Source organism: Mus musculus, chromosome 10 (genome assembly GCF_000001635.26).
Source record: "Mus musculus strain C57BL/6J chromosome 10, GRCm38.p6 C57BL/6J".
Lineage (NCBI taxonomy): Eukaryota > Metazoa > Chordata > Mammalia > Rodentia > Muridae > Mus > Mus musculus.
Window position 1 is genome coordinate 99642427 of NC_000076.6, and position 24119 is coordinate 99666545.

Consider the following 24119-nt stretch of genomic DNA (forward strand, 5'->3'; position numbering starts at 1 on the left):
TAGAAGCTTCCTTGTAGGCATACCTACCTGTGAGGCTAGGGACTCAGGTTTTTATTTATATGGTTGCAGACATCAACATCTTAAACTGCATTCTGAAATAAAGGAATGGAAGACACACTCAATGAAGGGCAGAACCTGACGCCCATTTTCAGGCAGTTAGAAACTCTCAACTATCAGGAAGAAAAAAGTGGCTTGCATCATCTTTTATGATGCAGTTTCCAATCAAATTTATTGCATGAGGGTGTGTGCTCTCTAGAGCTACTGGTTGAAAGCGGGAAAATATCTGACAGTTAATTATTATCACTTTAACTTTGGGAATGCAGCAATGAAGGTGAATTTAAGTTATCAAGTAGCCCTTTTGATGCCATATTTCTGTATGTGTAAGGACAGAAAGAAGGGGGTTATAATAATAGTCACATCAGTATAATTACATACATGACAATAACATATGCTATATTTAGGAATATATTATTTACAAATAATGCATATATCATGATATACACATAATACTATCTACCCTATTTACCTGTGAGTTTTGTAGCCTTAGATTCAACCAGCTAAAGAGCAAAAGTATTTGTAAAACAACTGTGTGTTTATTAAATATGAAAAAACACGTTTTGTGATTATTCCCTAGGTGGTAATAACTTTTACGTAGCATTTGTGTTGTATTAGGCATTAGAAATGATGCAGAGATGAAGTAAAGTATATTGGACTATGTGGGTAGGTTGTATACAAATAGCATATTATTTAAATAAAGAATTTAAAGAGCTTCAAATTTTGATGGCCTAAGGGGAATGAACTAGAATTATTTCCTTGCAGATTCTGAGGAACAGACATGTGTGTGTGTGTGTGTGTGTGTGTGTGTGTGTGTGTGTGTTTGTGTGTCTATGCGTGAGTGCATGCATATGTGCGTGCATGAACTTAAGTATATGCATATGTACCATAGCCTGGTATATATCATATATGTGAGTACTGTGCCTCTGTAGTGTATGTTATACACTTCTGTTACTATGTATAACACGTTGTGTGTTATGTTGCTGTAATACGATAATTGCCACCTTAATAGTAATACCTTACATTTTTTGGGCTTACTCTGTTTTGAAGATCATATTTCATGTTTTTTCTGAATTGAATCTTAATTTCTTCAGAGAGCCTATACGTTATGAGTTATGGTTACTCTTATGTGGTCCATGAAGAACCAAGGACTAAAAAAGAAGCCCCAGGACCCAAAGCTGTATGAAGCAAAGGCAGCATAGAAATCTATACCCAAACCGCAACAATTATACTCTGCTGTTGAAGACCAAAGGTTTGCCACTGGCCAGAAAGATGGAGGAATCATTTTAAAACACAGGAATGAATCTAGTTCATCCTTTATAACTCGGGCTGTAAGAAGTATATTAAATCCTAGAAGCACAGCCAAATATTAAACGGAGCTTGGAGAATCTTGCGGAATACTTGGCGGAGGAATTGAGGAAAATGGAAGGGATAGAGACTCAATAAGAAGATCAGTAGAGTCAACTAACCTGGGCTCTTGGGGCCTCCCAGAGCCTGAACCACCAACCAAAGAGAAAGCATGGGCTGGACCTAGGCCTCCCTGCTCATATGTAGTAGACAGGAAGCTTGGTATTTATTCAGGTCCCCCAACAACTGGAGCAGGGCAGTCCCTGATTCTGTTGCCTGCCTGTGGATCCTGTTCTGTTAACCAGGCTGCCTTGTCTGGCCTCAGTGGGAGAGGATGTGTCTAGTACTGCAGTGAGTTGATGTGCCAGAGGGGCTAGTATCCTCCTCCTTCTCAGAGGAGAAGAGAGGGATGGGTGGAGGGGCTGTATGTGTGTGGGGACCGGGAGGAGGGGGGATTGTGATTGGGATGTACAGTGAATAAATAAATAAAATAATGGAAAAAAATCCTGGGAACAATTTTTACTCTTTTCTGTGCATAAGATTTGTTGCTATGCAAAATTCATACATATGCTCGACAATGACTGATTACTTATCTCATAGTTATCGCTGTGAAGTCATCCATCTTCATAGTTGAAATGAAATAACTGTGACAATTTGAAACAATAGTAACAAAAACTTAGACCCTAGATTAAGATAATGGATATGTCTTTGATTTTTCAATGGTCAGAAAATGTAGTTTTGACCAAGCGAAGCACCAGTTGACTAGAATATGAACAGGAAAATATTCTATGTGGATATTAGAAGGCAAGAATACTAATAGAGAGTGCAAACTTCACTCCTTGGTTTATTATATCTGAAAGTAGTAACTTAGAAAAAGAAGTAAATATTTAAATTAAGATGTTATTGAACCTGGGATGGAGAGATGGCTCAGCAGTTAAACACACTGGCTGCTCATTCTTTGCCTTTGTGCAATCTACTGGGAAGATATTTTATACCCTACCACCATTAAACATTTTAACCGTATTTAGGCTGTAATCCTAGCTGTTCAGTCTTCCCTCCTCGGGTAAGGGTAAACCTCTTTGGAAACACCTTTGCTGAGGCTCTACCACTGCATATTTGAAATACTTCTGTACGATTAGTAGCCAATGCTGGATGACAGTTTTTAGATATCCTTGGCTGTATGTTAAGTGCCAAAATATTTTCATAAGCCCTCAATATCAAACCCGATTTTCAGGGAAGAAAATAATATACTGAAAATTATTTTATTATTATTTTATGTGTATAGGTGTTTTGCTCACAAGTATGTCTGTGTACTACATGCTTGCAGTACTCATAGAGGCCAGAAGAGGGTGTTGGAGTCCCTGGAACTGGAGTTATAAATGACTGTCAACTGCTTTGTGCGTCCTGGGACTCAAACCTAAGAGGTGCCAGGGTTCTTAACCACTAAGCCATTTCTCCAGGCCAAACTATTTTTAATTATCATTTAAAATTTGATTATTATTAATTTTTTGAGACCAAATGTCTTTACAGAGCACTGGTGTTCTTGGAACTTATTGGCCTTGAACTCACAGAGGTTCACTTGCCTTTGTTTCACAAGTGCTTTGATTAAAGGTATACCTGGCTCCAGCTCCAATGTTTTCTGTTTAAATTACTGTATGATTTCCTAAGGACTCTGAGGATAATCATGAAACTTGACAAAAATCATAAAATTACGTTGTCTTATTTATTATGTTTAACATTCCATTAAAAAATTTAAAGTTTACTTATTTTACTCTATGTATGTGAATATTTTGTCTCATTGTATGTTTGCACACCATGTGCATACCTGATAGATCTGGGGTCACAGATGGTTGTGAGCCACCTTGTAGGTGTTGGGAGTTGAACCCAGGTACTCTGCAAGAGGAGAACATGTTCTTAACTGCTGAACTATGTCTCTGACCCATTATTTAATTCCTTAACAAGATCAATTAATAGTGAGATATGTTTTTAAAAATTGGGATGATTATCATAACTGCTTCATGGGAGAAGAGTTATCTAAAGGAAAGAGAAGGCCATCAAAATGTCCCTACTACGTAAAGAGCACTAACAGATTATGCACATGATGTCTATTCTCCATTGCCAACTTGACAGGATTTAGAAGCGCTTAAGGTACAACTTTAGGGGTGTGTATGAGAGTGTACCCCGAGCCGGGAAGACCCATGGACTGGAGTTGCAGCCTGAATGAAAAGGTGAAAACAGACAAAGCCACAAGAACACACAGGTATTTCTGTTTCTCTGCTTCCTGTTCAGTGCCACGGACCAAGCTGCCTCTACCTCCACACCTTTCCTGATATGGCAGAATCCATTTCTCTGAACTGTTGGCCAGAAGAAGCCCTGCCTTCTTCAGGATGCCTTTTTGTCAGGCATTTGGTCATAGTGGTGAGAAAACAACCAGTACAATGGAAACTTTGAAAGGAGAGGAATTTGACCTTACTGACAAGTACTGCTGATACTCAAAAAGATAAGTTCCTTGGCCTTGCTTTGGAAGACCCTGTACTCGAGATGGGACAGCACAGGGCTTTGCGAAATTCTACATTCCTTACACAAGTTTCTACATGGGAGGCACTTTTCAGGCAGAAGTAGATTCTGAACTGGTACAGCTCTATACCCAAGTTAATACCTGATGCGACATCTATGTGAGCAGAATGGACAGGCCATACCAAGCCACCACTATTTCTGTGTGTAGATGCACATCTGTGTAGTCATGAATAATCTTTGGAGATTATTTGTGGTCACAGGCATTTCTATTAAGAAAATGTTTACCCAATTTAGGAATAAGGCTAATGGAGGCCAGCATGCCTTTAGTTTTATATGAAAAGTTGTTCAATGGGACGAGCCAAGGACTGTTGACATATTTAAAGAAATGTACCTTTTTGGATTTGCTTTTCTGTATCAACTAAAAGTCTTCATTTGTGAGTTCATGTTTTCCTTTAGTAAATGGGAAAACCCCATCAATTCCTTGCGACCCAGATGTCATTAAACACTGATATTTAACAGCAGAGTCAGTGCATAAGTAAACGACTTCTGAGTTACTCAATAAGAAATACCAAAGGACAGTTTTGTATCTGATCCGGCAACTGCATTCAGATGCCTGTTGGCTCTTGTTCTGTTTCTTTCAGCCATGCTCACCATTTGCCCATTTCTTAACTGAAGCGATGAATGCAGCAGCCCTTATCTAGTTTGTATTCTGTGGTTCAGTTTCCTGAAGCCAACCTCCTTGTGAAAAGACTCCATGAACAATTTTAAAGACAAAACATGCACCAACTCTAAATTATCTGCCATTTTGAGCAGGATGATGTGAACTCTGTCCTACCGCCAGTGTGATGAGAACAGATTTTTATCTGGCTTATCCTAACTATACCCATTACCTCTTTGTAATGGGTATAGTTAGTAGCTATCTCGAGTATCAGATAGATTGTATGCCTACTATCTTGACACTTGTTTCTAAGTGACCCTAATTTTACTGAATAATGGCTACCAGACACTAAAGTCATGATGTATACTTAGATGTATAAAGAGGAATGTGAAAGGCCTCAGCAACAGGGAATCAAAAGCCTATGATGTGCTTGCTATGGGCTATAGTATCCGTGTATGTGTAAAGGTAGAAAAACAAAACTCCAGCTGGTTAATCTCATTTATCAAACCAGAAAAACTGTGGTCACATGCTTGCATCCAATGCAAAAGGAATTACATGACATAAGTAGAGGGAAACATTGTACATATGGTTTTAATGCGATCCATATTTCTATCGGTTCACTTGGGATCTTAGGATGTAACTATCTGAGCATAGCAGGTATTGCTGGACTTGGACATTGTGTTTGGAATTTCTGGAAGAAACATACTTTCACAAGGGTTTTTCATGTTTATTTTGTGATATATTCATGGAGAGATTTTTATTTTTGTGTTCAAATAAACATGAGAGAATGGAACTATAGTCTAGTAAAGTAACTACTCACCTCTCACTAGTACTACTAACTTCTCACTAGTACTACTAACTTCTCACTAGTACTACTCCCCTTTCACTAGTATTCCTCTCCCTCCCTCCTTCCCCCTCTATCCATACCTCCTACCCACCATTTCCTCTCCTTTCTTCTTCCTTCTTCTCCCTATCCAGGTCTCTTTCTCTCTCACAGACACACTTCAATTTTCCATCTTAACAAATTTCAGCCATGCAAATCTCCCTCTTCCTTCCTTTGTTTGTTCCTCTGCTTGCTTACATCTGTCTCCAACTTTAAAAAAGAGATACGCACATCAGCTTTTCATTGGCATCTTCTCCCCCATATACTGAATGCTGAAATGTTCTCCTCCTATCCAGCCATTCTAGTGCTACTTTGTCTGGGTCATGATGTTTCCTTGTCCACTGCCCATGGTCTGGTACAATCTGAAACAGGGTCTAATTCTACTCCTGTGGCTCTCATTCTGTTCCTCATAGCATGGCCTAAAGAACCACTCAGAATTTTCAATTCTAGCATTCCCGTCTACCTTTTATAACTCCTTACTGGCTTTATACTGCATTCAGCTACCTCCAACCCCACCAGGCCTCCTGTTCTTCGTTCTCTCTCCCCCTCAGTTACTTGGGTCTTCTCATTCACAGATTTTAGTATCATTAGTATCCTCCATTTTCCTCAAACAATCCACACTGCTTCCACCAGAAGGTTCGGCTTTGAGATCTCCTAGAACTTTATGTGCCATTTCTTCATATGCTTAAGTCTCCATCCAAATGTCACCTCCTCAGAGGTACCTCATGACCACTCAATTAATGGCAGACCTGCCAACCTTCAAAGGGTGTGCTTTTCCACACTGGTCTAATTTCCTTACCAGTTTCTAAAATAGTTTACCAACTTATTTATTTTATTACATTCTTTATTCCTTACCTTATATTTCTCCACTCTCGCCAACCCCCTTTTTGCTCTAAGCAGACAAGGAATTCATATGGATGAAGAATCAATTTTGTGGAATAAATCACACAAACGTAAGAGTGGTGAGTCATGCTAGGAAAGCAAAGGTTGAAGGTTATCTACCCATTTGGAAAGAAAACACCCAGGGTCTTGGAGTGGTTTCTAAGTTAGTGTCTTCTGAAAGCTAACCAAGAGTTTGCCAAGAGCTCCTAATGGACAGGGCTGTGTTACTTTTGACCTTTGTCCCAAGCGTGATGTATGAAGAGGCAGAATCATATAACATTCAGAGTATGTGGGGTACTCCAAAGTCTTCACTCTTCCAACTTTAAGTTGCATGAATGTCTACCGTTCAGAGGCATTTCCAGTGTATCTTTATCCTCTTTCAGCAGGCATGAATTCCTCGAAGGATTAAGGTAAAAATGGAAGAGAATGTTTAGTTTGGGCAGGACTTGAGCCAGCACATAGGTTTTATGTGGCCCAAACAAGTGTTTAAATATTTGAATCATTTCCAACATTTCAAAATGAAGAGGTTTCAAGCAAATTGTAGTTTTTATGTTGAAATCAAGCCTAATTTCTCTCTTGGGGGCCATCTTTTGAAAAAAAAAAGTCATCCTGCTAAGAGTACACGGTTCCAGCCAGATTCATGGCATTTCTTGAGGTTCATAACCTGCCTGGTCTTTGCAAGCCTTTATCTTAGCTTCCTACAGTTTTCTGCTCAACTGCAGATGAACAGAGAATACTTCCTTCCACACAATTTAGGCAAGACTTCTGAGTTTTGTTGTAAGTAGGCAGTGGGGATTATTATTAAAGAGGGCTATGCTCATATTTATATATTTAAAGGAATCATAATGCACAGGTCCCAGATACATAATCTGAGTTTTGGAAATTTTTAATCATCTAGGTAAACTGATAGTCCATGGAAGAATTGTATTGGGTAATTTTTGTGATGTTTTTAAAAAAGGGCATCATTCCTTCTTCCCCCCACCTTTCTCCTTCCCTCTTTCTTTCCTTCCCTCCCTCCTTTGCTCCTCTCTTTTTCTTTCTCAGAGGAGGGGAAAATGGGTCCCCCAAATGATTACCCAGCCAGTAAATGAAGTACTGTAGGGTATACACCATTAAAACTTGTTTTGAGATTTGGAGTTCATTCTACCACATCCTACTCTTCCTCCACTAGTAGGTAGGAAGTGTGTACTGGGATTTACTCTCATGAGATTTTTTTTTCTGAAAGGTGTTCCAGATTTTGCTCCCTTTTCCTGGACCCTGACTCTACTTCACTGCTATAACAGCCATGTACCATGCCTGCCATGATGCTGCCATGTTCCTGCCTTGATAATAGACTGGATCTCTGAACCTGTAAGCCAGCCCTAATGAAATGTTGTCCTTATAAGAGTTGCCTTGGTCATGGTGTCTGTTCACAGCAGTAAAATCCTAAGACAGAAGTTGTTACCAGGAGTGGGGTATTGCTGTGATAGGCTGGACCATGATTTTGTCTGGAAGAATGTGGATTTGGAGAGTAGTGGAATGCTTTCAATGGGGCTTACTGGGCTATCCTAGTAGGAATATGGAAGACTTTGCTACTGAGAGTGATTTGAATTGTGTGGACTTGGCCCAAGAGGTTTCAGTAGAGAATTTCAATATGTGATCTAGAGACTGTTTGGGGGGGTATTTTGGTGAAGAATGTGGCTACTTTTCACCCTTGTCTGAAAAGTCTGCCTGAGGCTAAGGTGAAGAGACTCAGATTAATTGCATGGACAAAGGCTGTCTCAGAAATGCCCATCATAGACTTTGATCTCTGGTTAAGTCTCATGAAGAACATTTAAAACAAGCATTACAAGCTTTATTAAGGATTTGAAAATATATTTTGAGTCTGAGTCTTATTTCTGGGAGCATGCGGCTGGAAGGCAGAGCCTGGGCCTTTAATGTAATCCCAATTATATCCCAAAGCTCCCACCTCCGAATACCATCAACATGTGAATTTGAGGATTGTTGATAATTTATGAGTCTAGAACAACATTTTCATATGGTAAAAGTAGATTTTGAACTGAGCATTAAAAGATAAGGAAGATTTTACAAAGACATACCAGGGGAGTGGGGAAGGAAGACAGAAATCACTTTCAGATCTCTCAGAATAGAGAAATATTAACCAATGAAATTAAGCATTAAATAGTGACATTCAGTGTATGGTTGCATCACAGATATTTTTTCACCTAATATTCACAAAACTCTATGAATTAAACTTATTATTATCTGCTTTTTAAAAATGAGAACATGGACATGTAAATATGTTAATTGCCTCAGGTTACAATGTAAGTATATAGAAACAGCATGCCTTTGATATCAGGCAGTGTAGACTGAATGCTTAGCCTATTTTGTTCATGAGAGCAATATGAGGAAATGTAACCTAAATTGTCCAAATCAGAGTGTAGTATTTAAGAATAGAAGTAATAGAGAGAAGAGGTAACTAGAACTTCTACACAGAGAAATCTCTTGGGCTTAAGTTTGTTAATCATATTGGCAAGTAACTTATTTGATGTTACATATACATGTCAAGAACTGCTTTTGCTTTATATTAAATACGATGTGACTTAGTGTAATGGTAGATGCCACCTTGGTAGCAAGGGATGACAAAAAGAGCTTTGCAAAACTGGCTCATGCAATTGCCCAATCTGAAGAACTTAGTTGATAATAGACATTACCTCCAATGATAACTTGGATAAATTAACTTGCCTAATGGTATGTTTAGGAGAAATAATAGTGACAGACTATGAGATTTAAGGAGAGAAAGAAGGGAGGAGGGGAGGAGGACAAGAGGGCAGGAGGGGAGGAGGGAGGAGGGAAGGAGAGAAAAGGAGAGGAGAGAAGAGGGGAGGGGAGGGGAGGGGAGGAGAGGAGGAAGGCAAAAGGACAAGAGGGGAGGAGGGAGTTTATTGTAATAGAATAAGATATTAGAGCTTCAGCTATAGTAGAGAACATGAGAGTACAAAGGGAGAGACATTAGAAGCCAGATGCTTCTGGTACAGATATGAGGGAGGAGAGTGGAGGAAGAAAGATGTAAGATCTCTCTCACTCTCTTTCTCTCTCTTCTCTTTTTGATTTTTCTCCCTCTCTCCTCCTCTCTCTTCATCTACTGTCACCTCCACATTTTCTCATGAAGATCTTTATAATAACATTGGTCCTGTTGGATAATACACTACAGCCTCCATCTCAAAATCTTTACTCGAGTCTACAAAGATGTTTTACCTGTGTAAAACAACATGTAGGTGCTAAGATTGGAATATGCTGTCTTCATAGAACACATTTCTACTTGCAATCTATTGGTTACAATCAGTGACTTAGCGTATTTCCTCCTAAGTGCAACCTCTCTGTGGAGTATAGTCTTACAGGAGTGGAGTACACTGTGAGGAGTGCCACACAGTGTTGAGTACAGTACCTTTGAGCAATGCTACCCAGACTTAGAACTATGAAACTGGCCCAATCTGGATTGATGATAAGGAGGTGCCTTGGAGTTCTGGCTTTGGTGAAAGATTAACACTGTCTGAATTGACTGACATTTTAGCTTGGTGACAGTAGCATGGCCCTATCTTACATGACTGGCTGGTTTTGTTTGTCAGCTTGGCACAAGCTAGAGTTATCACAGAGAAAGGAGCCTCCCTTGAGGAAATGCCTCTGTGAGATCTAGCTGTGAGGCATTTTCTCAATTAGTGACCAAGGGCCCCTTGTGGGTGGTGCCATCCCTGGGCTGGTAGTCTTGGGTTCTATAAGAAAATAAGCTGAGCAAGCCAGGGAAAGCTAGCCTTTAAGTAACATCCCTCCACAGCCTCTGCATCAGTTCCTGCTTCCTGACCTGCTTGAGTTCCAGTTCTGACTTCCTTTGGTGATGAACAGCAGTATGGAAGTGTAAGCTGAATAAACCCTTTCCTCCCCAACCTTCTTCTTGGTCCTGATGTTTTGTGCAGGAAAAGAAAACCTGACTAAGACACTATCTTATATAAGGTCATTGATGGGTTCCAAGCAAACAGTGACAGAGATTAGGTTTTGCTATGCTTTTAGCCACAGCACAAAGAATGGGTTAGAGATGTATAAAGTTGCTTAGTGTTAGAAGACCACTATAATCCTGCAAGAGGAAGGAAATAGTAACTGAATGGGGATGTGGATAAAGAGAAAGAACAGGTTAAGCATAGTTTTTCAAGTTGAATAAACAAGATTTCCTGGTGAATTCAGACAGGAAGGGATAGGTAAAGAATGGTCACATTTCTTTTTGGGTGATGGATATTCGTACCAATCAAACAGGAAACAGAATGACGAGGATAGGAAAAGGATTCATGTGTTTAAACATGATTTGGTTCCAAATTTCTACTGGGGATTCAGTTGGAAGAGTCTTATACAAAGTAGAATATATTGATCCATTTCAGGGAGTGATTCAAGATAGAGGTTGGACTTGGATCAGTTGAATCTGTTCACTCATTTAATTAGTACTTTCATAGACACACTGTTGAGAACTGTTCTAGACGCTGGCAAAGACTCACTTTAACCTATATCCCCATTGTTGATCAAATGGTTCGACTTTTGACTAAGGTTGATTTTTTATTTCAATATATGGTACATACCAAGTTACCTAAAACATAATTAGCAAAAGTCAGTAAATACGTAGCAAGTCTAAAAATGATGAGTAACAAAGTTTACATAGCAGTGCATACAAAGCACCGCTCAAACATGTATTTGCTAGTACATTGAAATTGTTTCATCTCCTGCCAGCGTGATCTTCAAGTTGTATTTAGGATCATTTTACCATGACCTGAATAGCACTGAATCACTTCCTTGTTGAAGGATACTGTGAAATGGTCCGTATTCATCTTGATACTACCTGTCTCCTGCATTCTGTGTTGTCTACTTGAGAATGGAAGTTTGGGTGCTCATTTGCTCTTTTCATTGACACAAATTAATTATGTTTTTAAAGGTAAATGAGAATCCCTATATTATCTTCTGATTTAGCTTGGAGTATAGGTTTTTACATAACTCCCCTGATCTAGAGGGTCATGTGCATGGTTTCAAAAATAGGCAAGAAAGACTGACAAAAAGGGGTGACGTGCAACCTTTGCCCAGCTTTTCTTATTTTGTGCAACCTCATAAGTAGTAAGCAAGGAGAAGTTTCTCTTTAAGCAAGATTTTGCTAAAAGGACCCAGATAGAGCTGTCTCTTGTGAGACTATGCCGGGGCCTAGCAAACACAGAAGTGGATGCTCACAGTCAGCTATTGGATGGATCACAGGGCCCCCAATGGAGGAGCTAGAGAAAGTACCCAAGGAGCTAAAGGGATCTGCAATCCTATAGAACAACAATATGAACTAACCAGTACCCCCCCCCCCCCCCAGCTCGTGTCTCTGGCTGCATATGAATCAGAAGATGGCCTAGTCGGCCATCAGTGGAAAGAGAGGCCCATTGGTCGTGCAAACTTTATATGCCTCAGTACAGGGGAACGACAGGGCCAAGAAGTGGGAGTGGGTGGGTGGGGGAGTGGGTGGAAGAGCGTGTGGGGGACTTTTGGGATAGCATTGGAAATGTAAATGAAATAAATACCCAATAAAAAAAAGAACATAAAAAAAGAGAGATGTTCACGGAGGGAAATGAGGGAGCCACAAACGTGCACTGTCATCTCTTCACCTGCCCCCTCCTCAGGAAGGATTAGATTGAACCCCAAGAATAGCTTATAAAGGTGAGAGAGACTGAGAGACTGAGTTCCTTGACAGAACATGGCATCACTTTAAAAATAGCTTCATTAAACAATCACGTGTGAATCTGATAGGTTCTAACATCTAAAAACTGACAGGTAAGATGATAACTGGGAACTTTCTAATGACAGTGAAGGGGTGCAATGTGCAGGGGTGCAATTAGCAAAATTCAAAGGAGGGAAACTGAAGGTCTCTAAAGATGAAGCAAGTGACTCAGTCTTTCTGTTGAATAAATACCAGGAGGATAAAGTGGAATATTTAAAACGGGCTTAGGAGACTCATCAATTAAACCAGAGTCCAATTAGCAAAGGAAGGCAAAGAGTTTAGTATATAACTTGTATTTCCTACTTGATTTGAGATAATGAGTAGAAGACCGCCTTCCTGTTTCTGGCCATAGTACTCACTTCTGGTCATTCTTTCCAGTGTATACTTAGGACATCCATGAGACCGTTAGAAACTCAGTTGAAGATAATGTTTATTGTTAGGTTTAGTTTTAATTTATTTTTATGTTTTAAAGATTTACTTTATTATCTTTAAATAGTGTGTGTGTGTGTGTGTGTGTGTGTGTGTGTGTGTGTGTGTGTGTATGTGTGGTATGTACATATGAGTGCTGGTACCTGTGGAGGCCAAAGGCATGGGGTTACCTGAGGGTAGAATTACAATTGGTTATGGGCTGCTTGGTGTGGATGCTGGAGATCAAACCCAGGTCTTCTGCAATGGCAGAAGATGTTCTTAGCCATTAAACCATCTGTCCAGCCCATTATTGTTAGCGATTACAGTGGTAATTAACAATGATAACATGACTAATTCCATGAGTCTCATTTAAAGGGACTATGATATGATCTCATTTCCTTTCCCAGGAGGCTAGCATAGCTTCCTTTTATTCCTACCTTATAGAGGCTTTTGGGAAGTTGAATAAGTTACTCATGAACGCACAGTTGATGACTACTAGCTCCCGACTTCCACCTGAGAATAGGAGTGCCTACCTAGAGATATCATTGTCCTTAAGTACTTACTTCAATATACATGTGATACAAGAGATTTATTTTCTAGTTGTGTACTCTTTGATACCGTAATATAGTGTAATAGGAGTATTCCTATCCTCTAAGATCAACAGTGTGAATGGGCTCCAAAGTGAAATCCACACACGTATTATATCAGAGGGGTCTGTGCCTTTGAATTTGATAGAAGCTCTGCTTTAAATCACTTGCCACTTCAGAATCGCTTCAGGGATCAATGGTGGGACAGAGAAATGTTTTAGTCTAATAATATTAACCTGAATATATAAAACGAGCTATCTAGGGACATAATGTACTTTTGCATTAGAGAGTAAGGAAGGAAAAAAATTGAAAACTGGAGCAGAGAGGTAGAAAGGTGAAGAGGAATGTAGGTTATGGAAATGAGAAGTCAGATTGGGAATAATTTTGATGAATAATTAGTGAGTGCAGGGGGCTGGGGTAAGGCGGGGCTTACTCTGCAAATTGCATAAGTGCCCAGAACCTGGAAAGGCATCACGCATTTCATAGCATTTTGCTTTGTTCATATTGCTAAACGGCAATGGTTTAGATGCTGCTGCTGTACCATAGGAGCCTAAGGAACTCTCGCATCAATGAGAATTAACTGATCTTATTATCTTAGTAAATCATCACTGGATTTCGACATTCAACTAAGGCCTGCTGGGGACCCTTTGAGTGTTGATGGCAATGATCTGAATCTCTGTTTTTTTTTTTTTTTTTTTTTTTTTTTTTTTTTTTTAGGACACAGCTGAATTTGACCATGTAGTACCAAGATCCTGTCACAACAGTATCTTACAAAATGAGAATGGAATGGATGTGAATCTTTGGTCTGTAGCAGCTGTTATTAAATCTATAAGCCTAGCTAACCTCAGGAAGATGGCTGGCAAATGACTGTTTTATTGTATGCTTAGGTATGCTTTGATGTACTTTGGACACAGTTTTTTTTTTTTAAATAAGATTATAGATTAAAAATTATGTCCCATGCATGAAATATAGTGTAATGTGGAGTTTAACCAATGATGACATGTTTTGAGCAATGAAAGTGCTAAATTAGGTAATATTTAAGATATGAATAAGAATACCCAAGGGTAGGCTGAACCAAACTCTAACAATGTTCACGAAAATTGCTGTATCACAAGGTTCACTTAAATCAATGTCACTAGATCCTGCACCTCTGTCAAACACCCAGTGTTTCCAATGTCTACGGCTACCAGTCTGACTGTTCTCCAAAATTTACAACACAGAGATCAGAAGGTTATGTCTTCTTCCCATCTATCTACTCTGGCTTTACTAATAAGTAAAAATTAAGGGCTGATGTAATTCTTAACTGTCACCACCAAGAGACTTTGTGATATATCCTTGGCTCTGAGTTCTTCCACAAAAAGGATTAAACATACAACAACAAAAATCTGATGAAATTCTGGGATACTTCAAACAGTTACATGTTGACTCACAAAGCTCACTAACTGATGAACCCAGTGAACTTGGAGAATAATAACGCAAAAGTGAGGTAACTGTTGATTGCACAGTAGATGCAGTTTGGGTGTGAGTAAGCACATTGGTAGTCTCAGAACTCCTTATCTAAATGGCCAGAGTTGAACCCAGGTAGATATCATTTTCATTGGGCTTAATTAAGCCTTGTGCATGTGGATTGTTTTGGCACGAAACAAGGCCCTAACCTGAAACCTAGCAGTATAAAAATTCCCATTGGCAAGGCCAGAAGTCATTACATTTGCTATTCTCATTTATTATATTATGAATTCTCCACCCTGTAAACAAGATAATTTAAAACACACTGATCTAAATTAAAACCATAAGTAATCCATTATAAGTGAGTTTTGCCCAGTTTCTTTCAAAATGATCTGTTTATACTTGTAAACCTCAATTTGATTTTTAAACAGAGCCTCTACTTTGCTTACTTTCTTGAAATTATCTAGGCGTTTCATCTGTAAATCTCTCTGTACCTTTGAACCCGTTGTCTTGTTCACTGTATTCTTCACTTTCCTACCTGTACAAATGTCTTAACAGTTCATCTACTTTCTAACCAGAGTTACGGTAGTCTGTAATGCTTAGATGCATACAAGAAGTGAAAATTTGGAATAATATTAAATTGGGAGATGTTGTAAGCACCAAATCCATATTGAATTTTAGACTTTTCACATCAAAAGAACATAAATCTATAATTAATATTTCAACAATAATTATGAGTTTAAATGATGTCAGGACCGGAATGAACACATTTTCCCTTTTATTATTTCAAGAACATTTTTATTACAATTTGTTTTATCCAGTATTTAAGCTCATCTTTATGTAAAAAAAAGTTAGTAACCTTTTAGAAATGGTTATGTTTTGAGGCAGGGTCTCTCCCTGAACCTAGAGCTCACTGTTATCTAGATGGGCTGGCTAGTGAGCCCCAGGGATCCTCTTGCTTCTGTTTCCCGATCCTGGGAAAAGGAGCACTTAGCACCACACAGAGCTTTTTCCATGTGTGCTGTGGATCAGAAACTCATGTTTTTGCAGCAAGCCCTTTGTTGACTGTGCCATCTCTCTAGCCCTCCCTCCAGCTGAAATATTCTAGAAAGAAACATGAACAGATAAAAATCTTTATGCCCTATTGCAACATTGGAAAAAAAAACCTACCCAAATGAAGTGCTATCAATGTACTCAAGCACACATGAGCTATGTCTAGAATTTATTTACCACTGATACAAGTCTGCCTTTCCCACGATGAAGAGAAAAAATCAGAAATTCCACCAGAAAGTTGCCGTTTAGAGTCTGATGAGATTACTAAAGTTAAGTCACTCATTTCTAATTTCCTGATATCAGAAATGGAAACAGTTATAAGGAAGTGCTAATAGTTTTGGAGGAGACTGCCATGACTAATGTGTCTAAAAGTCCTGCACAATGCTATCGTGATATGAGTAAAGAAGTCTTATGTAACCATGGAAGGAGACCTTATACCATTGGCAGATGTGAAAGCACTGGCAGACTCCAGATGTCCTCTGCTTTTGGGATGCAAATGGTCTCATTGGTAATCTTGGTTGCATTCCTGATGAATAGCTATTTCAACCAGGGAGAACAGTGTGGTCATATTTGTTCTGAAAAACTGTCATCTCCAACATGGAAGTAGTCACTATCTTTCTTCCATTTAGGGCGTCAAGGCACTTTGCAGTTGTTTCCTAATGCAAATAATTGTGTCTTTCAATGCTGAAATACAATCTATATGAATGTGTAGGACGATGAACATAGAGGTTGAGATTATTTTACATCTTCTTATAGTCAGCCATCTTGCCTGGAACCTAATAGGTATTCAAAAACGTGATAAAAGAAGAGAAAGATGCAAAGTGTATTTGTGCTTCCAGTCTCTGGCTGGAAGTCTGCCAGCAGAGGATGCAGAAGGGAGAAGATGAGGCAGATGGTGAACAGCCTAGAAGAATCTCTAGATCCCTGGTTTGTTCTGTTTTAGACATGAGTTCTGGCGAAGCAAATGAACATTCTCACCTTTCCTTCTCAAATGCAGTGCTAATTTAAATGAGTAAATGTTTTAATGAAAATTTCTTATGACTAAATTTTTTTTTTGGCAGAGTTTTCTAGATGCTCAATCCAGATGACTCTTTCTTTGGTGCACATGGGGATATGTAGTTAAGCAAAGCATGTTTATCCCTTGCTTTGGGAACACAGAGTGAAATATTGCTTTTTCCAGGCTTGTTTGGTTTGGGTCTCATTATCACCAGCTACTGAATAGGAAAGTCTCCTAGGTTTTTTTTTTGTTTTTCATTTTCCTCTCTGTAAGCACATCTGAGCAGGAGTTTTCAATTATACAACAAGCTACATCCTTAAAGATTCATCTTCAGGAGATTTTAGGTTAGACAATGTATAGTATAGTATACCGTCAACATCTTTGACTCCTTCTCTTTCCAAGCCCCTCGCCATCCTCAGCATCCAGATTTGTACTTCGCTAAATGCTTTCCCTCAGACTTCTGAGACCGCAAAGTTGTTTTTTCAGTGAATTTATTTGCCTACTTATTTAATGGTGGTGTGATTCTAGCATGTACCATCAGGCATGTGTTATCCTAAGGATGTCGGTAGGTGTGAACAATTATAATCTTTGCCATCAAAAGCTCAGAGACTAAGTAGACTAGATAAACAAAGGAAAGGAGTCATAGTTTGGATGCACGTGATGCACATGAGCATCTGAGTAAGCTTAAAAGTTGCAGCAAAGGAATGTTTTGGTTTCAGAGTATTCCTGATTGTTCATCATATCTAAGTAAAGAGAGAACCCAACCTAGAATTGACAAATTCCTACTTGATTAAGAGATTTAGAATGACATCCTTTCTCTTCCTTTTCTGTTTCTCCCTTCAGAGGGAGGGGTTGAGGGAGGGAAAAAGAAAGTCTCAGAGCCAGGGTAGGGACCTTTTTCTCCCCACGGAAGTTCATCCAGACTTCAGAGTAGAAAATATTGGGATATGGGGAAAGGTTTAGACATTGAATAAGCAATTCATACTTGGTAATAGTATTATCAAAATCTTGGACAGTTTGTTCCCAGATTTTCATTTTGATAAGAATTTTCTTTCTTCCATTTGGATAAGAGCAGATAAGTACAAATACCAGGATCATAGCTAACAGGAAAAACATGTGTAAATGTGATGGTTCCCCATATTTAGTGGATGGTCTAAAGAAGCCTTCTTGTGTGTCTCTAAGTGAAAGAGACCAAGGACTTAAAGAGAAAGAAATGAAGACACTTTGATGCTCTGTGTGGGAAGACTGGTTCAGAGTGCACATCTGAACTAGCAGCTTCTGAGCCCAATGGCGGATACCATCACAGTGCAGGCAGAGATGCAGTAGCAATGGCTACCCAATGGCAGATACCATCACAGTACAGGCAGAGATACAGTAGGTCCTCTACTCATGCTTCCACTCGCGACTATGATGGGCTGTGGGTTTATCCCTACATTACCCAATGGATGCAGTCAGATGCACTCAATATGATTTAAAAACATAATGTTGAGCCAGAACTTAGAACAACTGGGAATACATGGGAATACAAAGAAACATAGGCAAAGCTGAGATTTTTCCTTGAAGACATTTGAAAACCCAAGTGAATCTAAATTTACAGGTTTGATGCAGAGCAGAAGAACAAGTAGATCTTGAATGAGGTTGGGATGGGAGTGGGGCAGTGTAACTAACAGTGTTTCTTTCCTTAACTTTATTGCACTGGAAGCCTGAAATACCATGTTGTCCAGATGATCTAGAAAGAAATCCATATGGAAGAAAAGGAAATCAACTTCCTCAAGTATTGGAGTGGAGAGAAACAGTTCTCCCAGGCACTCAGAACTGTAAGCCTCACCTCACTCTTTGCAGAGCTTGTTTTGAAGTCACGGCGACTAAGCTGTGTTTGCCAAACTCATCTCAGAATTTTATTTTCAAGCGGTGCAGGTTCTAGGTTGAGGCAAAAACAAATTCTTGGCGATTGGAACAAATCTATCCAAGTCTCAAATGAAGCTCCAAGATTTACTAGTCCAAAAACGGATCAAGGAGAGACTACACTGTGACTAAGGCTGAGGTAAAGGGAGTGAGCACATCAGACCTACATATCATGTTTTAGACATGCAACTGTTAGAAAGTCTGGCTCCTGGTTAAAAATGGACTTGAGAAATCACATGGATCAGTGCATGCAGGCTTTTAAGTACATCTAACTCACACCCATCTATATGGCCCTTTAGGGGAGCACTGCCCTGTTCACACCAGATCTGGTACAAATCCAGCACACTGTGATCTGAAGGGGATTGAAATCCAAATCTCAGGTCCCTTTGCCCATTATGTTTATTCACATATTCACAAACTGGCTCAGCTCCTCCTTTCTTAGACCTCTCTGTTTGAGGAATTAGTAGATGTCTCCTTCCATATCCTATGTGGGGATGAGGGAAAGTTTGAACATGCCTTCTTTACCCTGTCACAGGACCCCATGCTTTATAGCACCTCAACCGTCATTTCTAATTCCATGGTGCAGGCAACTTGAAATAAACATTTAAGCCATTTAGTCCAGGCTCCCTTAACAGGGATGTACGGATTCATGTGAAGCCATGTGTTGCAGGAAATATTTTAAAAGAACGACACGTTCCAGGGCTATGTCCCTGCTATTCTCTGACCCGGAGGGCTGTCTGACTATGCACTGGTGGGCAATGGCCGACCTATTTTTTTTTTTTTTAATCTCATGGAGACTCTCTGGCCTGCAGCTCCCCAAATGTCTCTACCCAGCTTGCTAAGTTCCCACTGGTGCGTGGCTACTATGCAACCCTGTGCTTCAACTCCCCCATGGTCTTTGTGGTACACCTCAGGCAAAGCCACATGCTTTGCTGCAGTAACTTTCTCTCTTGAACCTAGATGAACCACGCTGTGAAGGAAAACACAACACAAAGTTAGTTCAGAAACAACAGTAACTCAATCGCTGGGCACAACAACTAAAATCCTAATCTTTTTTTTTTCTTTCCATTTTTTATTAAGTATTTAGCTCATTTACATTTCCAATGCTATACCAAAAGTCCCCCATACCCACCCACCCCCACTCCCCTACCCGCCCACTCCCCCTTTTTGGCCCTGGCGTTCCCCTGTTCTGGGGCATATAAAGTTTGTGTGTCCAATGGGCCTCTCTTTCCAGTGATGGCCGACTAGGCCATCCTTTGATACATATGCAGCTAGAGTCAAGAGCTCCGGGGTACTGGTTAGTTCATAATGTTGATCCACCTATAGGGTTGCAGATCCCTTTAGCTCCTTGGGTACGTTCTCTAGCTCCTCCATTGGGAGCCCTGTGATCCATCCATTAGCTGACTGTGGGCATCCACTTCTGTGTTTGCTAGGCCCCGGCATAGTCTCACAAGAGACAGCTACATCTGGGTCCTTTCGATAAAATCTTGCTAGTGTATGCAATGGTGTCAGCGTTTGGATGCTGATTATGGGGTGGATCCCTGGATAAGGCAGTCTCTACATGGTCCATCCTTTCATCTCAGCTCCAAACTTTGTCTCTGTAACTCCTTCCAAGGGTGTTTTGTTCTCACTTCTAAGGAGGGGTATAGTGTCCACACTTCAGTCTTCATTTTTCTTGAGTTTCATGTGTTTAGGAAATTGTATCTTATATCTTGGGTATCCTAGGTTTTGGGCTAATATCCACTTATCAGTGAGTACATATTGTGTGAGTTCCTTTGTGAATGTGTTACCTCACTCAGGATGATGCCCTCCAGGTCCATCCATTTGGCTAGGAATTTCATAAATTCATTCTTTTTAATAGCTGAGTAGTACTCCATTGTGTAGATGTACCACATTTTCTGTATCCATTCCTCTGTTGAGGGGCATCTGGGTTCTTTCCAGCTTCTGGCTATTATAAATAAGGCTGCTATGAACATAGTGGAGCATGTGTCCTTCTTACCAGTTGGGGCATCTTCTGGATATATGCCCAGGAGAGGTATTGCTGGATCCTCCGGTAGTACTATGTCCAATTTTCTGAGGAACCGCCAGACTGATTTCCAGAGTGGTTGTACAAGCCTGCACTCCCACCAACAATGGAGGAGTGTTCCTCTTTCTCCACATCCTCGTCAGCATCTGCTGTCACCTGAATTTTTGATCTTAGCCATTCTGACTGGTGTGAGGTGGAATCTCAGGGTTGTTTTGATTTGCATTTCCCTGATGATTAAGGATGTTGAACATTTTTTCAGGTGCTTCTCTGCCATTCGGTATTCCTCAGGTGAGAATTCTTTGTTCAGTTCTGAGCCCCATTTTTAATGGGGTTATTTGATTTTCTGAAGTCCACCTTCTTGAGTTCTTTATATATGTTGGATATTAGTCCCCTATCTGATTTAGGATAGGTAAAGATCCTTTCCCAATCTGTTGGTGGTCTTTTTGTCTTATTGACGGTGTCTTTTGCCTTGCAGAAACTTTGGAGTTTCATTAGGTCCCATTTGTCAATTCTCGATCTTACAGCACAAGCCATTACTGTTCTGTTCAGGAATTTTTCCCCTGTGCCCATATCTTCAAGGCTTTTCCCCACTTTCTCCTCTATAAGTTTCAGTGTCTCTGGTTTTATGTGAAGTTCTTTGATCCATTTAGATTTGACCTTAGTACAAGGAGATAAGTATGGATCGATTCGCATTCTTCTACATGATAACAACCAGTTGTGCCAGCACCAATTGTTGAAAATGCTGTCTTTCTTCCACTGGATGGTTTTAGCTCCCTTGTCGAAGATCAAGTGACCATAGGTGTGTGGGTTCATTTCTGGGTCTTCAATTCTATTCCATTGGTCTACTTGTCTGTCTCTATACCAGTACCATGCAGTTTTTACCACAATTGCTCTGTAGTAAAGCTTTAGGTCAGGCATGGTGATTCCACCAGAGGTTCTTTTATCCTTGAGAAGAGTTTTTGCTATCCTAGGTTTTTTGTTATTCCAGATGAATTTGCAAATTGCTCCTTCTAATTCGTTGAAGAATTGAGTTGGAATTTTGATGGGGATTGCATTGAATCTGTAGATTGCTTTTGGCAAGATAGCCATTTTTACAATGTTGATCCTGCCAATCCATGAGCATGGGAGATCTTTCCATCTTCTGAGATCTTCTTTAATTTCTTTCTTCAGAGACTTGAAGTTTTTATCATACAGATCTTTCACTTCCTTATTTAGAGTCACTCCGAGATATTTTATATTATTTGTGACTATTGAGAAGGGTGTTGTTTCCCTAATTTCTTTCTCAGCCTGTTTATTCTTTGTGTAGAGAAAGGCCATTGACTTGTTTGAGTTAATTTTATATCCAGCTACTTCACCGAAGCTGTTTATCAGGTTTAGGAGTTCTCTGGTGGAATTTTTAGGGTCACTTATATATACTATCATATCATCTGCAAAAAGTGATATTTTGACTTCCTCCTTTCCAATTTGTATCCCCTTGATCTCCTTTTGTTGTCGAATTGCTCTGGCTAATACTTCAAGTACTATGTTGAAAAGGTAGGGAGAAAGTGGGCAGCCTTGTCTAGTCCCTGATTTTAGTGGGATTGCTTCCAGCTTCTCTCCATTTACTTTGATGTTGGCTCCTGGTTTGCTGTAGATTGCTTTTATCATGTTTAGGTATGGACCTTGAATTCCTGATCTTTCCAGAACTTTTATCATGAATGGGTGTTGGATCTTGTCAAATGCTTTTTCTGCATCTAACGAGATGATCATGTGGTTTTTGTTTTGAGTTTGTTTATATAGTGGATTACATTGATGGATTTTCGTATAGTAAACCATCCCTGCATCCCTGGAATAAAACCTACTTGGTCAGGATGGATGATTGCTTTAATGTGTTCTTGGATTCGGTTAGCGAGAATTTTATTGAGGATTTTTGCATCGATATTCATAAGAGAAATTGGTCTGAAGTTCTCTATCTTTGTTGGATCTTTCTGTGGTTTAGGTATCAGAGTAATAGTGGCTTCATAAAATGAGTTGGGTAGAGTACTTTCTACTTCTATCTTGTGAAAAAGTTTGTGCAGAACTGGAATTAGATCTTCTTTGAAGGTCTGATAGAACTCTGCACTAAACCCGTCTGGTCCTGGGCTTTTTTTGGCTGGGAGACTATTTATAACTGCTTCTATTTCTTTAGGGGATATGGGACTATTTAGAAGGTCAACTTGATCCTGATTCAACTTTGGTACCTGGTATCTGTTCAGAAATTTGTCCATTTCGTCCAGGTTTTCCAGTTTTGTTGAGTATAGCCTTTTGTAGAAGGATCTGATGGTGTTTTGGATTTCTTCAGGATCTGTTGTTATGTCTCCCTTTTCAGTTCTGATTTTGTTAATTAGGATTTTGTCTCTGTGCCCTCTAGTGAGTCTAGCTAAGGTTTTATCTATCTTGTTGATTTTCTCAAAGAACCAACTCCTCATTTGGTTAATTCTTTGAATAGTTCTTCTTGTTTCCACTTGGTTGATTTCACCCCTGAGTTTGATTATTTCCTGCCGTCTACTCCTCTTGGGTGAATTTGCTTCCTTTTTTTCTAGAGCTTTTAGATGTGTTGTCAAGCTGCTAATATGTGCTCTCTCCCATTTCTTCATGGAGGCACTCAGAGCTATGAGTTTCCCTCTTAGAAATGCTTTCATTGTGTCCCAAAGGTTTGGGTACGTTGTGGCTTCATTTTCATTAAACTCTAAAAAGTCTTTAATTTCTTTCTTTATTCCTTCCTTGACCAAGGTATCATTGAGAAGAGTGTTGTTCAGTTTCCACGTGAGTGTTGGCTTTCTGTTATTTTTTTTGTTATTGAAGATCAGCCTTAGTTCATGGTGATCTGATAGGATACATGGGACAATTTCAATATTTTTGAATCTGTTGAGGCCTGTTTTGTGACCTATTATGTGGTCAATTTTGGAGAAGGTACCATGAGGTGCTGAGAAGAAGGTATATCCTTTTGTTTTAGGATAAAATGTTCTGTAGATATCTGTCAGATCCATTTGTTTCATCACTTCTGTTAGTTTCAGTGTGTCCCTGTTTAGTTTCTGTTTCCATGATCTGTCCATTGGTGAAAGTGGTGTGTTGAAGTCTCCCACTATTATTGTGTGAGGTGCAATGTATGCTTTGAGCTTTACTAAACTTTCTTTAATGAATGTGGCTGCCCTTGTATTTGGAGCATAGATATTCAGAATTGAGAGTTCCTCTTGGAGGATTTTACCTTTGATGAGAACGAAGTGCCCCTTCTTGTCTTTTTTGATGACTTTGGGTTGGAAGTCAATCTTATCAGATATTAGGATGGCTACTCCAGCTTGTTTCTTCATACCATTTGCTTGGAAATTTGTTTTCCAGCCTTTTATTCTGAGGTAGTGTCTATCTTTTTCTCTGAGATGTGTCTCCTGTAAACAGCAAAATGTTGGGTCTTGTTTGTGTAGCCAGTTTGTTAGTCTATGTCTTTTTATTGGGGAGTTGAGACCATTGATGTTAAGAGATATTAAGGAAAAGTAATTGTTGCTTCCTGTTATTTTTGTTGTTAAAGTTGGCATTCTGTTCTTGTGGCTGTCTTCTTTTAGGTTTGTTG

General features: G+C 39.5%; 2 long non-coding RNA genes across 2 annotated transcripts in view; both read left to right on the top strand.

The window, feature by feature from the left end:
• Nucleotides 1-15708, top strand: part of Gm20110 (predicted gene, 20110) — a 48964-nt gene extending 33256 nt beyond the window's left edge. Inside the window, exons 2-3 of the long non-coding RNA NR_038019.1 lie at nucleotides 7567-7691; nucleotides 13824-15708. This is a non-coding gene — a long non-coding RNA (predicted gene, 20110). The remainder of the gene's footprint in view (nucleotides 1-7566; nucleotides 7692-13823) is intronic.
• Nucleotides 15709-18340: 2632 nt separating this feature from the next.
• The window catches only part of Gm35101, a 31248-nt gene continuing 25469 nt past the window's right edge, over nucleotides 18341-24119 (top strand). The window contains exon 1 of the long non-coding RNA XR_380741.2: nucleotides 18341-18419. This is a non-coding gene — a long non-coding RNA (predicted gene, 35101). The remainder of the gene's footprint in view (nucleotides 18420-24119) is intronic.